At 38.8% G+C, this 15,449-nt stretch overlaps 1 long non-coding RNA gene across 1 annotated transcript; it reads right to left on the bottom strand.

Annotated features, from left to right (window-relative positions):
• Nucleotides 1–511: 511 nt before the first annotated feature.
• On the bottom strand, nt 512–14,782 carry LOC121107108. The gene is made up of 3 exons (XR_005840548.2): nt 14,644–14,782; nt 14,269–14,398; nt 512–631 (listed from the first exon to the last, which is right to left on the bottom strand). It is a non-coding gene; the product is annotated as an uncharacterized LOC121107108 (long non-coding RNA).
• Between the last annotated feature and the right edge of the window lie 667 nt (nt 14,783–15,449).

Raw genomic sequence — 15,449 nt, forward strand, 5'->3', positions numbered from 1 at the left:
AAGCTTCTAACAGTCTAAAGGAAACAGCTGGGAGAAAGGTATCCTCCTTTTATTCTTGTCTGCTCTGGTATTTGCTTTCCTTCATAGTTTATATATATCCTAACAATAGGTTTCGCATTGCTTTGAGAAGTAGATGATATAGTGAAAGAATACATATATCAACAACGTGTAAAAGCAATTTGTTGTCCACACCTTAAAATGCTGATTTCCTTAATAAAGTTTGCAGTTTTTATTTTTAAAGATAAAATCTAATCTATGAAGATATATTTATCATATTTTATTGCATTACAAATTTCCTATATTGTTCATTCATTAAATCTCATTTTACAAGATAATAGCAGGGATATGTTTTTATGAATATACTTTGATATAATTGCTACTTCCTATTTAATGATAGTAATACCTTGCAATTAAAAAATTTGCTTTAACCATACAAAAGGTTTCTATGATGTATTATATGCTTTTACTTTTGTCCACTGAATTGCTGCCAATTCTTAGGTGGAACTACTTGCCTTTTCATCACACACTTTTTTTCTGCTTATTTAATGAACTTGTATGTGTTCCTCTGAACTCCGGGTATTTGTTGTCAGACTTGCACTGTTCAAGACAACTGATTTCTTGGGTGATGTCCCTTGGAAAAGGAGAACACAGAAGAAAAGTTTGTTGCCTCTGAAGAACTGAATGGGAAATTGTTTTTCATAGCCATTATAAACCTCTGCAGGATAACTTTCAGTGTGTGCTAGATTGTTTGTGCTATTGGGAAATTGGTAGTAGGGAAAAATAAGAGTTAAAAAAGCACAAAGTTTAAGATCTCAGAAGTGTAGATCCCATATCTATCTGGGGCATATGAGAGGAATAGACTACATCATACTTCACCTTATCTCCTCTGAAAACTTCCTCTGTTACAGGTCAGAAGTAAAACCAGCCTCTATTTGACCATGCCAATTGGCTTATGAGCACATATTTATAAATCACTTCTTCTTTTACTTGCACCTATTCATATTCATCATTTTTAGAAGCCGACCAACACACATGTGACAGCACAGCTTGAAATCCTAATACCTAAGCCAGCTTCTTAACTAAGTTTTTCTGCCTTTTGTTCATTTTTTTACATCAAAATGGTGTATATTACATCCAGACTTTGATAATGTAAGGTAGGACTTCAGCCAAATGGCCTCTGAGTAAGGCAGAAACATTTTTTATTTTCTAGGGCAATTAATTAGACAACCACACTGTCACTCCTACACTTAAATTAATCTCCATATGTTCAGTTATCATAGGAAAAAATAAATGAAAGAAGAAGCTGAAGGAAAAACTCACAGACACATCTCTGCAATATTTTTTGAAACACTTAAATTTCTGTCAGCATACTGGAAATTCATAACCTAATTATTACATGATTAACTAATCAGCGCACATCATGATTTCCATACAAACAATATCTTTGTCACTTTTCATCATATATTTAAAATAGAGAAAAAAAAAAGTCTCACTGAAGAGATGCCTGTATTTATTTTACATACATTTTACATACAGTAACTATTTACTGGTGAAATGCTATTTCTAATTTAAATAGCCCTTCTCAAGGTATTTGTTTTGTGATATACTCACAGATTAATGTTGTTTCTTGTCTCATTTGCTTTCTAGTTTGGGGAAAAAAAAAAAAACAAGAAAAAAAATAAAACCAAAAGCAAAAACAAAAGCAAAGAAAACGGAAAAACCCAGACAAATACTTTCTCAGCCATTTTACTGAATTGCCTGAATTCTAATGTGTCTTGATGGGAACCTTTCTAGTTTACTCTTTTTTGTTTGTTTGTTTTGTTTTGTACCTTTTTTTTATGGATATCTTTTCCCAGGTTAAAAAAAAATAAAAAATGAAAAGAAAAGCACATGTGAACCACTGAGATGCTTTTAACACTTGAAAAGTTAACGTCTTGCAGCTAGTGAAACATGGGAATGTATCCTCTAACAGCTGATGCATCTCCAGCCTGATAAGAGTTTCTATTTAGCATTCCTGTGTTTTAAAGCACATTATAAATGTTCCCAGCCCAAAGCTCCAGCTCTTGCCCCAGCATTTTGGCTGCACAAGGTACAGGTTGGTGCTTTGATACAGGGGTTTGCACCCCCCTGCACAGGCACAAGCCTTTGGTGCTGGGATGCACAGCCAAGAAGTGGCAGATTCATCCCTCTTTTAGTGTATTGCATGCCAGTTTTTAGGATGCTTACTGCATAGCTCAGGATATGATAAGGAGCTTTCTTCTGGCTTAAGAAAGGATGAAGAAATCCTTGACTTCAGCTCCTTCTGACCCTATGCTGAAGCTGTTGAACCTCACCAGTAACATCGTTCACAGCTCTACAGCACTTCAAGGTTCTGTACTCAAGGTACTCAAAGCCTATAGTCTTAGAAAATTGTTAACCTGTGTGATTTTACAAGCTCAGTAAGCACAACCAAACAAAGGAGAAAAGGATTCAAACCTGTACGTAATGATCTGCTTGAAATGCCCTATCTACATGCTTCCTATCTCTATGTCTTCATTTTCTGTGTCCTTCCTATCTTTAAGACCTCTCTTTTAAATTTTGCATTTTCTTGAATCTCAGAATCACAGTGCTTAGTTTGCTCAGAGTTGTCTCTCAGCCACAGCCTATGTGCTCACTTTTTTGATTCCAGTTGGATTATTTTCCATGCATTGCTTTAGAGATATTTTCTTAGTTATAGTCATGCTTGCACATTTTTAAATCTTGTTTTTTCTTTCTTTCTTCTGAGGGAATTAGAGAAGGAAGTTGGATCTTAATCAGTTATATGCATAAGCAGAAGGCCTTTATTTTTCTTATTTACCCACATTTCTCCCTTTTTTCCATCCTCTTCTCATCTTTGCTCATTCTACTGTTGTCTGTCCATAGAACCAGCAGGGACTCCTGAGAGAGAACCACTGTGAGATTCATAGAATCGTAGAATGGTTTGGATTGGAAACAACCTTTAAGATCCTCTAGTTCCAAACCCCCTGCTATAAGCAGAGACACTTCCCACTAGACCAGGTTGCTAAAAGCCTCATCTAGCCTGGCCTCGAACTCCTCCAGGGTAGAAGAATCTACAACTTCTCTGGGAAATCTGTTCCAGTATCTCATGACACAAACCGTTGACACACAGAATTTCTTCCTAATATCTAGTCTAAATCTATCATGTGACCACCCAGCCAATTCTTCATCCAGCGAGTGATCCATTCATCAAATCTATTTTTCTCCACTTTGGAGACCAGGATATCACACCAGACAGTGTCAAATGTTTTGTACAAATCCAGGTAGATGACATCAGCTGCTCTTCCTTTATCCATTGCTGCTGTAACTCCATCATAAAAGTCGCCCAAATTTGTCAGGCATGACTTTCTCTTGGTGAAGCCACATTGGTTATCACCAATCACCTCATCTTCTTTTTTCATGTGTCTTAGTAGGGCCTTCAGAAGGATCTGCTCCATGATCATGCAACGCACAGAGGTGAGATTGAGTGGTCCTGTAGTTCCCTGGATCTTCTTTATATTCTTGAAAATGGGGGTTATGTTTTCCCTTGTCCAGACAGTGGGAACTTCATCAGACTGCCAAGATCTTTCAAATATGACGGATACAGGCTTGGCAACTTCATCCACCAGTTCCCTCAGAGCCGGTGGATAGATCGCATTGAGTTCTTCTCTGCTGCTCCCAGCTCCTTGTAGTCCCTCTTGATATTGTTCAGGCTGCTCACAGCTGTGTCACTGGTGCCTATGTGAAATAGCAGCAGTAGATAGTTGTCTGTGGGATGTACAAGTTCCGGCAGCCTCTCATCACATCCTTGGTGCAGGTGCCTGGTAAGCAGAAGACCTCTGTAAATAGTGGATCAGGGTGACCAGTGGTTGCCTCCGTAACCCTCAGAAGACAATTGCTAACCACAGTCACCAATTGCCTTTTCTTTGTTGTGGTAGTTGTTTTGCAGCCGGGAGATGGTGAGGCTTCCTTACTTGGTTCTGACGACTTACGTGTTACCGTTTCATTTTCCACCTCAGACAGACTGAGGTGGAACAACACTTCAGAACCATGAAGTGGTTCCGCAGAAGAACCTCAGGCTTTGAGGAAGGCTTCTTCCTCCTGTTAGTTTTTCTCATGGCAAATCTTCATCTCTGTTGGCTTCCCCTCTAACTGGATGTGCTGGTGGGGGGGGGAGAAGAGGGGGGTTGGAGCTGTTCCAGATTCCTGAATTCATTGTAACTATATAACTAGGCATAACAAGAACTGTTCTTCTATGTAAGGGCAAATAGGAGTTTAGTGAGAAAATTTCCATGGAAACAATAGTTTAGTGACAATGAAAAATATTTCTCACCACAGTGTGCTAAAAATAACCTCACAAATAACTTTACAAAATTGGACAACTTTTTATTGATAACACAGGAGCCAAAGCCATTGTATTTTTCATCTAGAGGATTATATGGCTCATTCTGAGTTCTGCATCCCTAATTCTTGAATAGGATATCTGCTTTTGCAATCCTGCTTTTTTAGGCCTATTCTGAAGTTATATATCCTTATTCATCTAGATACAGGGATTACAAAGCAAAATCCCAAGTCCTTCTGTTTTTGCTACTTCACAGTCATACTGAGATCAATTATCTGGGAAAAGAGAACGGAACGTCTTGAATGTGCACATTCTTTGCTAATGCAGAAGAGTGATGTCTTCTACCCTTCCTACAATTTTGCAAGAAATTGAGGTTGATAGGCAGTTTCTCTGCAAGGTGCAACAGAACAGCTAGATTTCTCCTTTGTGAGTACTGTCACTGCATAGAATATGCTGCTTATATCAACAGGCTTATGATGTTACCCTCGGGATCCCAGTTTTATGTTAGCATCTCCAACAATCATGTATGTCTTTGTTGAGTTTGGTGTATGTGTGCACATTTGTGATTTGTGTTTTTTTTTTTTCCTGCCTTTGTTTTTCAAGCACAAACATGTCAGCATATTTCTATGACGATTTTGATATCTAGTTTTTTTGTAGTTGATTTTGTGGTTGATGTTATAAGGCATATAATAAATACAAGTCAGTTGCAGACTGCAACTCTGTTTTCTCTGTAATGGCTGTATGCTCATACTTTGTTTTCCCATGGTATTTCACTTTCTTCATGAACTATAATTTTGGTGGAATTATCTGGATTAGTTTATTTAGCTCACTGCAGTATCCTAATGCTAGAAGGAGGAGTTTGCATGTATGAAATGAGGTACAACTGTGCAGAACACTTGGTCAACAGATTTGTCCAGCAGGGTTTTGTGGTCCTCTGATGGAGCTTGTCTGAAAGACAGACAGAGAGGTTTGGAAAGAAGCTAAAATAAATATGTATGCTTTCTCTTTTTTGACAGCTTAGTTAAGGGGAAATTGTCTGCATGAGTGGTTTGAAGAAGAGGAAATATTCCTATCTTCTTGCTGACTGCTGGACCCTCAGGGCTTTCAAGATGAATAAGCTTAGAGGTCCTGTATTTAGATCTGCTGCTTATAAAGTAACCTCTGGCTATCTTTGTTTCCTCCTTTGAGTGAATGAAACTGTATGTTTGAAAAGGTCTTGCAGAACTTCAGTTGCTCATTCTTATTTCATATTTCCTTCTACGAAAGGGTATATTGATATTATGGAGGTGGCTGGAGCCGGATCCTACTTTGACATTGCTGGCTTGTAGGTTTGGTTCTTAGGAGAAACACTGGTAGTTGATGTATATATATAGTCAGCAATTAGAATAACATTCAAATTGAAAAATAGCAGTTGGATTCTGTCCAGATGGTGGAGGTCTCAACACGGGAATCAGGAACCTCCTCATGTTGCATGGCAGTACCCACAGCGAGGTACTTTGTTAGGCATTATGATGATATACAACACAGCCTATGTTTTGTGCTGTCTTCTCTGGCAAGAATCTGTTCCTGTATGTCTGTGAATGATTCCCAAGGTGGAATATGTCATCAGGTTAAGTGCCTTAAGAAATGACTTACAGAAAGTTAAAGAAACTATTACAATTGAATTATGTAAACACTTAAACTTGAATAAAACTGCTAGGACTAATACACCATACTGCATAGCCTCCTCCAGCCATAGGACAGTAAAGCAAATCCAATGCCCCTTGAACATGAAATTCAGTAAACAAAGTTTTGAGATGTAAAATGGGACATAAAATAACAAAATAATAACAGCTTCATCACATTTATGAAAAAAAAAAGAATGCTAAAGATCAGTGTATGTTTCTTCAATGTTTTGTATACTTACTGCATAGTAAGACTCTTATGTTTAGATGAATGCCACTCAGAGCTGAATATCTGCAACTTATTTATTTGATGATGGGAAAGAAAAAGCAAGCTGAAGACTCAGATTCTAAAGAACAAAGTTGAGGAAAAATGCTCAAGTGAAGGTTTGCCTGAGAGAACAGATTGGAGGGGGAGGATATACTCCTTATTTACAACTTTGAAGCAGAATGAACACAATAGCTGAAATCACTGACTAGAACCAGTATAGAAGTGAAAAGAAAATGAAACCTGACAAACAGAACTTCTAGGTTAGGTAAGGACAGCATGAAGCCTAGTTTGCCATTCTTCACAGGGTTTTGTGGCTGACAGAATGGATAGGGGCAGGACGCATCTACCTTGACTGTGGACTGGTACAGTCTGCTTTAGTCTGCTACAGGCTTGAAAACTGGACCTATGCAAACATTTTAATTAGGTACCTCTGTCTTGATTAGGTGACTCTACATCACTGTTTTATTTGTTATGCTTAGAACTTCGGTTACTTTTTTTTCTTCTTTTCCCTCCAGCTGGCCACACCTAGAGGGAACCTACCCCAAGCCTCATACTCCTGGAATAACCTCTTTATTAAACTGATGGTGAGATCTCTCGCCTAGTGGATGGGACACACCATCCTAGTTTCCCTATATAGGGAGTTAAAACCTGCACCTTCCTGGCGGAATTCTGAAGATAACTAATAGAGTATTCTGAGTTGGGATCTTGCAATCTCTTCTGATGAAAAGTGAGGATAACAAGTAATTGCTTGGAAACACCATGTTCACCCAGGTGAGGCAACATCTGAGATGCCTACAGCTTCAGTGGATACTCGAGCATCCAATGTGACCCATTCATTTTCTTCTCTGCTTGGACTGTTTCAGCTCTTCAGCTCAACAGTTCTTCAGTTCTTCTCACAAAGCACATGAGGCTTTGCTCATCCCAAATTTCCCAGAAGTGGAACTGGCTTTCTTTTGTTGTTGTAAAGAGAGGAAAAATTAATTAGTTTTTTTTTTTTTTTTTAATAGTATTCTACTATATTATTACTAGTTGGGATAGGCTAGTTGTTTCTGTGCTGTTGATACAAATAATTTGCTAGCTGTTTAATTCAGAAGCAGAATGATGCTAAGGGAAATGCAGGCTAATATAAAGGACTGTAAGTCCGTTAACTCTTCTCTGACTTGCTAGATATTGCTTGAGTAAGATGGGTCAGACATTTCTAGAGATCTAAGCTTCAAGGCACAAAATAATGCTGCAAACCTGCTCCAGAGCTGCTAACAGTTGGTTTGCTCATCAGATTCTGGCAGCATTTAATGCCTTGAGGTAAACAAAGCTGACAGCATTTCAAACACTGTTATCTATGCAGGCCTAATCAATGCTGCTGCCATCTCTGCTCTGCTTATGTCCTGGCATAAGGATAGAGGAGATGAATCAGTAAAGATTTAGGCATTGCCATGACTTACAGGCTTCAAATTCATTATTTTCACTGAGTTCTACTCCCAGAACATGCACTCCATGTCCCCTGGACTAGATGTGCACTGTGGGCTGCCTGTGTGGCCTGGAGGTAGCAGCACCTTCTAGCTCCCCATAGGAACAGGGACACTGTGAGAAGTGCAGGATATTCTACAGTTGTACGGGAGGTGTCATGTTGTGAGCCTTGTAGGAAGTCTCTACACCATCTCAGTCCAGTCAGGAGACTGCCACTTGAGGAGGCTAGTCATCAGTTACCATCAATGATAAACATGTAACAAAAATCTGTCATATTAGCAACTGAATCTATGAGTGCTGCTCCAAAAGTAATGCCTCCTGTTTTATTAGGTTGGCCCAGGACATCAGAGTTGGATGGTGGTGGTATGGCAATAGATGTTAAACGTTCCTGCCAATATTCTGTTACATACAGTTGCTGTGTGGTGGATGGCAGCAGAGGGGTGGTCTGACAAAATGACATCTGACATGGAAGTGCCTCTGAAGCAAACTGGATTCCTCCATGTGGAAAAAGATTGCATCTGTTGACATTTATTGATGCTTGCTGAACATTTATGGAGACCAAACAGTGAATGTAAGCACAGTGAGGCTGAGGGTGCAGCATTTCAGCAGTCAGGACAGTGACTTGAAAGGCAGGCCATGTTCCAAATGACCATACACAGCTGTCACACAGTGAAATGAACAGCACCTCCATCAGCTCATCCATACAAATCATTGGACCATGACCAGAGAATTGTGTACAGAGCTGAATATTGACTTCAATGTGTTGGAAACAATAGCAGCAACATTACAATATTGCAGTGTTTGTGCCACGTGGATCCCACAAATGCTCACACATGAACAGAAAGAATACCTTATGCAAGTTTGTTGGCACCTCCTGAACTAATATGAGGCTGAAGGTGACAGTATCCTTGATCACATCATTATTGGTGACAAGATGTGGTGTCACCACTACAAGCTGGAGTCAAAACACCAGAACATGGAGTACACTGAAGAAAAAGTTCAGGACACAGCCCTCAGTGGGTAAAGTGATGTGCACTGTATTTTGGAATAGGAGATAGTGATCCTTCTGGATTTCCTGGAACTCAAACAACCCCTCAACTCTGATCACTGCGTCATGATGGTGACTATGCTAAAGGCTCAAAGTTTCAAAGTCAAGCCAGAGAATAAAACAATCTCTCTCTTTCAACATGTTAATGCCAGGACCCTTACCAGTTTGACTAGACTGTCCTAACACATCCAATTTGTAGTCCAGATTTGGTATCTTCAGACTTCTGTTTGGGCCAGTGAAAGATAGCTGTGAAACAGTGGGTCATCTCTAATGGTGTACATTCTTACAAATGCAGCATGCAGGCTCTTGTTCATTGCTGATGAAAATGCACAGCTAATGGTGGTGACTGTACTGATGGATAGTGTTTTGTAGCTGAGAATTTGCTCTATCAAATAGTGCTATTGTGCTCTGTATCTGTTGTAGTTTCCATGGAAGTAAATTGGAGGCATTACTTTCAGAGCAATCTATGTTTATAATTTTAACCTTCAGTTAAAAGTCAATAAATGAAATTTTCTTCCTAACCTTAAGCTAGATACTGAACTGGACTGTATCACCATAATCTTTTGAATCAGAACACATTTTTACAATATTGAGTTGTAGATGACTATATATGCATTCAGTGGCTTACATTCTTACGTTCTGTGACACAAATCAGACTCTGGTCTTATGTATGCTAGTACTTTGCACTGTAAATCACAAATCCTTGACAGACCTACTGTAAAATAGAAGCCATCTTTTTGAGTCAGGAATTGGGAAAAAAATATTTGATACAAAGCACAAATGGAAAAAAAAATACAGTTTCTTTTATAGTACCTTACATGACATAAAAATGTATTCAAATATGAGATAATAAGGACAGAAAGCTTCATGAAGGCTGTCGGCTATTTTGGTGACATGTTGTCTTGTATTTTTTGCTATGCTTTCTTGCTTTTGATTGCCTTTACTGAATATTGCATATTTTTAAATTATTTCATATTTGTCAATGTTATTTTAAGTTTTAGTTTCTCATATATTATTTCTATGTATTTCCAAATATTTTTTGACAAAGAATTTTCAGAGTGAAAACTGTAATGACTTGAGTGGGCTCCATTTTTGCTTGTCAAGTGATATTCCTGGGGAAACTCTCAGTTCAGTTCAACTGGCATTTCTCTTCAAGTTTTATTGTAACATTCCTAAAAATGGAGATTCATTCTACATGGAAATTGTCTCTGACCTTTTGTATTACTACTCTGCCAAGTTCAAAGTACTCTAGATTTGTCTTTTTTCTCCTTTTATTTATTTAATTTTTTCAAGTTTTATTTGTTGCAAACTCCCCACCACCATATATGGTGTCACTGTTCACTTATTCTATGTATTTTTGTCTTCTGACTAGATTTAGTGGAATGATTGAAAACAGAAGAGTTCTAAGCATGCTTTGTGGGATCCTAAAGCAGTATTTCATTTCTGGCAACATATTGTAGGTATTATCTCAGCTGTGTTGTAAAAATACTTAATATGGACAGGAGGAAAGGAGAAGAGAAAGAGGCAAGTCTTGCTTTCCCTTACATGGTTGTAGAAGACAGACCAAGGACATGGAGAGAGCAAAAAAACAAGTCTTTTACAGCTTCTGAAAAGGTTTTGGTAAGACCACAGGGTAGCTGTCAGCTTGCTCATCCTGGAACAGAGTTGTTGGAAAACAATGGAAAAGAAAAAATAAAAAAGGTCACTGTTAGGTCTGGATGAATGGATATTGTACCTGTCAAAAAATGGCCCAGTAAAATTCCCTTCTCCCGTTACTGCTGTAGCAGTGTATCTCAGTTACCCAAGCAGCAGAATGAGAAACCCTCAAAACACCACAGAAGTTTGAAGCTAGAGTTACTGGTTTGCTCTTCCATGCTTTGGAAAATAAAAATAAAAATAAATGAAGATTGGTTCCAAGCAAGAAGATCTTCCGAAGGTCATCTATGGACAACACAGAACATAAGAAGTGTTTACAAAGAGGAAAGCATGAACAAAACCTGGGTAGGTTAGGGAAGGTGCAGAGAGGTCGTGGGTCTTAAATAAAGGCTTGAATGAAAAAAGGGTTGTTTGGCTGACAATGCATGGGAGGCTTCCTAACAAAGGATGTGATAAAGAATGTTAAAGTTGAAAGAGGCAGAAAAAAAAAAAAAAAAAAAAAAAAAAGAAGAAAGAGGCCAAAGGTGAGTGTGGAGACATAATGGAGACATAATCACTTCAAAGTTTCCAGTTCTATTAGATCTTTATTTTTTCAGAACCTCCATCTCTTCTGTTACCTAAATTAGTAGTGGATTTCTTTCTTTCTGAAATATGCTACATGCTAAACATTAATTAAATCATATTTACATTTAAAGTCACTAGGCAGTGCCAATTTGACTCCCTTTTCCCCTATTCTAACAGTGGAAAAGAGCTCAAAAATACTTTTTTTCCCATCTGTTCATGAAGCCAAAATGAACAAGATTGAGATCTGAGACTTGCTACTTAGCACCTGAATAGCAACTCCCTTTTAGCTGGAAAAAAATACATTGATCTTAGGCTTGGCTTGGCAGGTTTTACATTTTCATTAAATATTGATAGTCAAACATCATCTTTGTTTACACTGCATGCTGCTCCCTCTAGGTCTTAAGCGAGGTGGGTTTTTTTGCACACAGTGTTGGAGTTAGGAGTTCATAACAGCTTTATTTATTGATGTGTGATGAAAGTTTATCAGTGTGTATTTCAACAATATAGATATATTCAGATAATGTGAATGATGCTTAAAATCCATATTTTTTGTGCTATCAGATTTCTGACCTTAGTAAATGCTTTCCATTAAATCAGATATAGTCTGATGTGATGTGGCATAGTTGATACACCTGGGGGATGGGATGCCATGCAGAGAGAGCTAGAAAGGCTTGAGCAGTGGGTCCAGAACCTCATGAGGTTCATCAAATCCAAGTGCAAAGTCTTGCACCTGGGTCATGGCAACCCCTGATATCAGTACAAGCTGCATCAAAAGAAGCATGGCCAGCAGGGCGAGGGAGGTGATCCTGCCCCTCTGCTCTGCATTAGTGAGACCTCACCTGGAGTACTGCATCCAGATGTAGAATCCTCAGTACAGCAAAGACATGGACCTGTTGGAGCACATCCAGAGGAGGGCCACAAAACTGATCCAAGGGATGAAACAGCTCGCCTACAAAGACAGGCTGAGAGAGCTGGCCTAGCTGTAGGTGTCCCTGTTCATTGCAGGGGAGTTGGACCAGATGACCTTTAAATGTTCCTTCCAACTCAAACGATTCTATGAAATTAAGATTCTGATAAATAATCTGCATAATCACCATGTTAGTTCAGCCTTCTGAAAACAACCAACATAGTTGTTAGTGGCTTCAATGAGTGAAAGGACAATTTGTGAACGCTAAGGATTTCCACAACAGTCTGTGACATTTTGTTCTGTAGCCTCACTTCCATTCCAGCTCCTGCCCCATTTCTTTCTAAAACAACAGTTATTTGAAAGATCACCTGTTTCCAGGAAACTTTCTGAATATTACATTAGTTTTACTCTTGTAATACCGTGAGCAGGGAGCTGAAGCTCCCTCACAAGTTATTATCTAAACAAGTAACCTGACTGCAGAGCACTATTGTCAGAAAACTTAGGTTCCTCAATAACTTGAGGACCTCATCTAGGTTGCTCAGGTCTATTTCTATATTATTTACTTTATTTCATTCTGCTTAAAAGAATGCAAACTTCAGTACAGAGAACTAAGCCTACACTCCAAATCAAGAGCGAAATTTCTATTTTCCAATGTTAATCTTTGAGCCCATTATTGTGAAGGTGCTTGCTTTATTTACAGGAAGTGAAATGATGTAAGCAGCTGTATCACGCTTGCAGCCTAGAAGTGCAGGTATGCACAAAAAACAAAGTAACACTTCCCAGAAAAATAAGCTCCAGGATACTAATAGTATTCATTGACAGTTCTACACAGTACATGTTGCGATTGTAAGATGTCTTTCATTCCCTTTTCCGGTTAAAAAGGCAGGGCCAAACTCCATTAATTCTCCAATTAAAGAACAGTAAGATGCAAACATTATTCTCATATAAAGCATATAAAACTGTATTTTTTAATACTCCACTAGTTTAATTTTCTTTTTGTCCAAAATCAGTAGTTATTCATTAAAACTCTGGTTGTTGTTTATGTCTCTGTTGATCTACACAACCATTTCTGAATCTATACATAGAAACAAACTCACAAAACATTTGGAGTCGATAAGAACATAAATCCATATGCCCTAACAGATATTATACACTTACAGCCCGTAACCATGCAACAAAGTAAGTGCTGTCAATTTCTAACCACAAGTCCTCATTTATATTTTTAGCTTTTTTTTAGAAGACAGGAAAGGTGTGGTCAAAACTGATCAAACAGCAGTTTGCAGAAAAGAGCTCACACATCTGCAAAATGTATTCTCAGTCAACATGTTTTTTCCCTATTTTCTCCAAAACTAGTATTCAGCACAAAAAAAAAAAAAAAAACCTATTAAAGCTTCTTCATTCTTTGTATCACGTACTGTTGCTTATCAATATGCAGTGTGGTCTTGTTTTCATAGTGTTCCTCACACACACAAACCCAGTTCCCTCCTCCATTCCGCCCTGGAAGGCACATAACCCGTGGAATTTATGGCTGGTGTTAAAGATCACATATCTCATTAAAAGCAAGAAACTGTCCTAGGTTAAACATGACTTATTGTATTCCATTGTGGACAAAGGCATATTGGACATTAAGAGGCTGCTCAAGCCCACTGTTTTGTATTAGATCAAGTCTTATTTCTTTCCGCATAGCTTTTATAATGACGTGTAAATCATGTCAGCTGAGAGAGTGATGCTCCTCCAGTACAGATCAAATAGAAATAGCTTATGCCAGTGAAATGCAACTGTTATAACTACAGTTTTCATATTCTCTTGACTCCATCACTTCTTTCTGACTATTCTTTCCTCTGAAGTCTAAGCAACATGATATGATCTCTTCAGCAATGCACACAGTAACCAAAATTCCCCATGGCACCACAATACATGGCTTAGGATGCAACTCTGAGAGCACAGAAATGTGTAAGTGATCATAAGATTCTGATCCCTGGGATAAACACAGAAAGACATGTTCTGGCTACAGGTTTTGAAAGACTCTAATCTATATGCTTTCACCAAACCTATCTTTATTTAATTTGGCATATGAAGCACTGTAAATCCAGCTTAATCAACCAGTTTTGTACTGTTGAAAAGTAACAGTCAAGCCAGATTTCTATGTTAATTTGCATATCTCGCTGCAGTCAGGGTGCCACAATTCACCTGCACGCACAGAAAAATGGCTTAACTCATTATTAAAACTGGCACCAAAAAGCAGTCTTCTGTTTGTTTGTTTGTTTGTTTTCACTCAGCTGAAAAGAAACTAGATCTGCATCAATACTGAAACACCATTTTCAGGAGGATTCCTACCCCAACATTGCGGAGGTGCGAGTGCTGCTGTCTGACATTCCAGGAAAGCCGAGTCTGCATGTGACAAGCAGTCGAGGAGGGCTGGCTCACCACAAAACTGTAAACTTAGGAAACAGGCACAAGATACCTCCTAGAAGCATTAAATAAAAATAAAACAAAAAGTCTTAATTAGTGAATCCAGTGCTGAAGATGAATCAGCAAACAAAACAGTCACAAATGGAAGATGGACAAAATAGGTCTATACTTAAATGTGTGTTACCCCAGGTCTGATCCTGCCCTTCCATCACCCCCCTCACCACACACCAAGTGGAAATAATGCTAGTGCTCTGCAGGGCATTAACTGTGTCAGTTATTTAGTCCAGTGAAAAGACTGACCCGACAATCAATTCCCTCTTTGTCTGGATGCCTGGGTTTCTGCGCCTCTTCTGAAGGTTAATTCATTTATTGCCCATTTTTTTCTGGCACAGCAAACCTAGGCCTCCTCCTTTCCCTGCAGTTCTCAGGTCCATTTCCCAGCACTGCTGAGTGGGTAGGGCAATCTGAGCACACCCTCTGACCAGGGGCAGGAGGCACACTCTGTCCCCACATGCCCCCAGCAGTGAGGGTGGCATGGGTGAGGCTCTGCCTGGCCTGGTGGGAGGCTGCGCGGAGGCTGTGCAGCTTGGCCTGGCAGCCCTCTTACAGCGCCTTGTTACACCCTGGATTTTTATGTATGGGCATAAAAGGCACAATGGAAAAACTCAGTCATGGAAAATTATGAAATTGCCTCACTCCATAGGCAGTCATTACCATGATAAACAAAATGAGCTGGAGATAGTAACTCACCTTTACACTTTGTTTGAGATAATAATATTCCATATGCCTTCTTTTCTTTGGAAATGGTATTTACAAATTGCTTCTGATTCACTGCTAACCTATGCCAATTTACATCAGAATAGCTCTACAGACTTTAGGGCTGTTTTTCCAGTTTGCGCCTGTTCTTAGTTTTATTTTCTTTAAATTATGCTGATGTCTATTTATTCTTTACAGCTAGTTATAAGAAGATTATTACACGGACTCTGCCCACAAAACAAATACATTCCCAACAGTAATCTAGACCATCCGTTTTAATCTGATGAATTTCTGCCTGGAGCCAGTAACTTCTAGCTGAACTCCAGTATCTCTATGAAAATCAGTCTCCT

Source organism: Gallus gallus, chromosome 1 (genome assembly GCF_016699485.2).
Source record: "Gallus gallus isolate bGalGal1 chromosome 1, bGalGal1.mat.broiler.GRCg7b, whole genome shotgun sequence".
NCBI classification, from domain to species: Eukaryota; Metazoa; Chordata; class Aves; order Galliformes; family Phasianidae; genus Gallus; species Gallus gallus.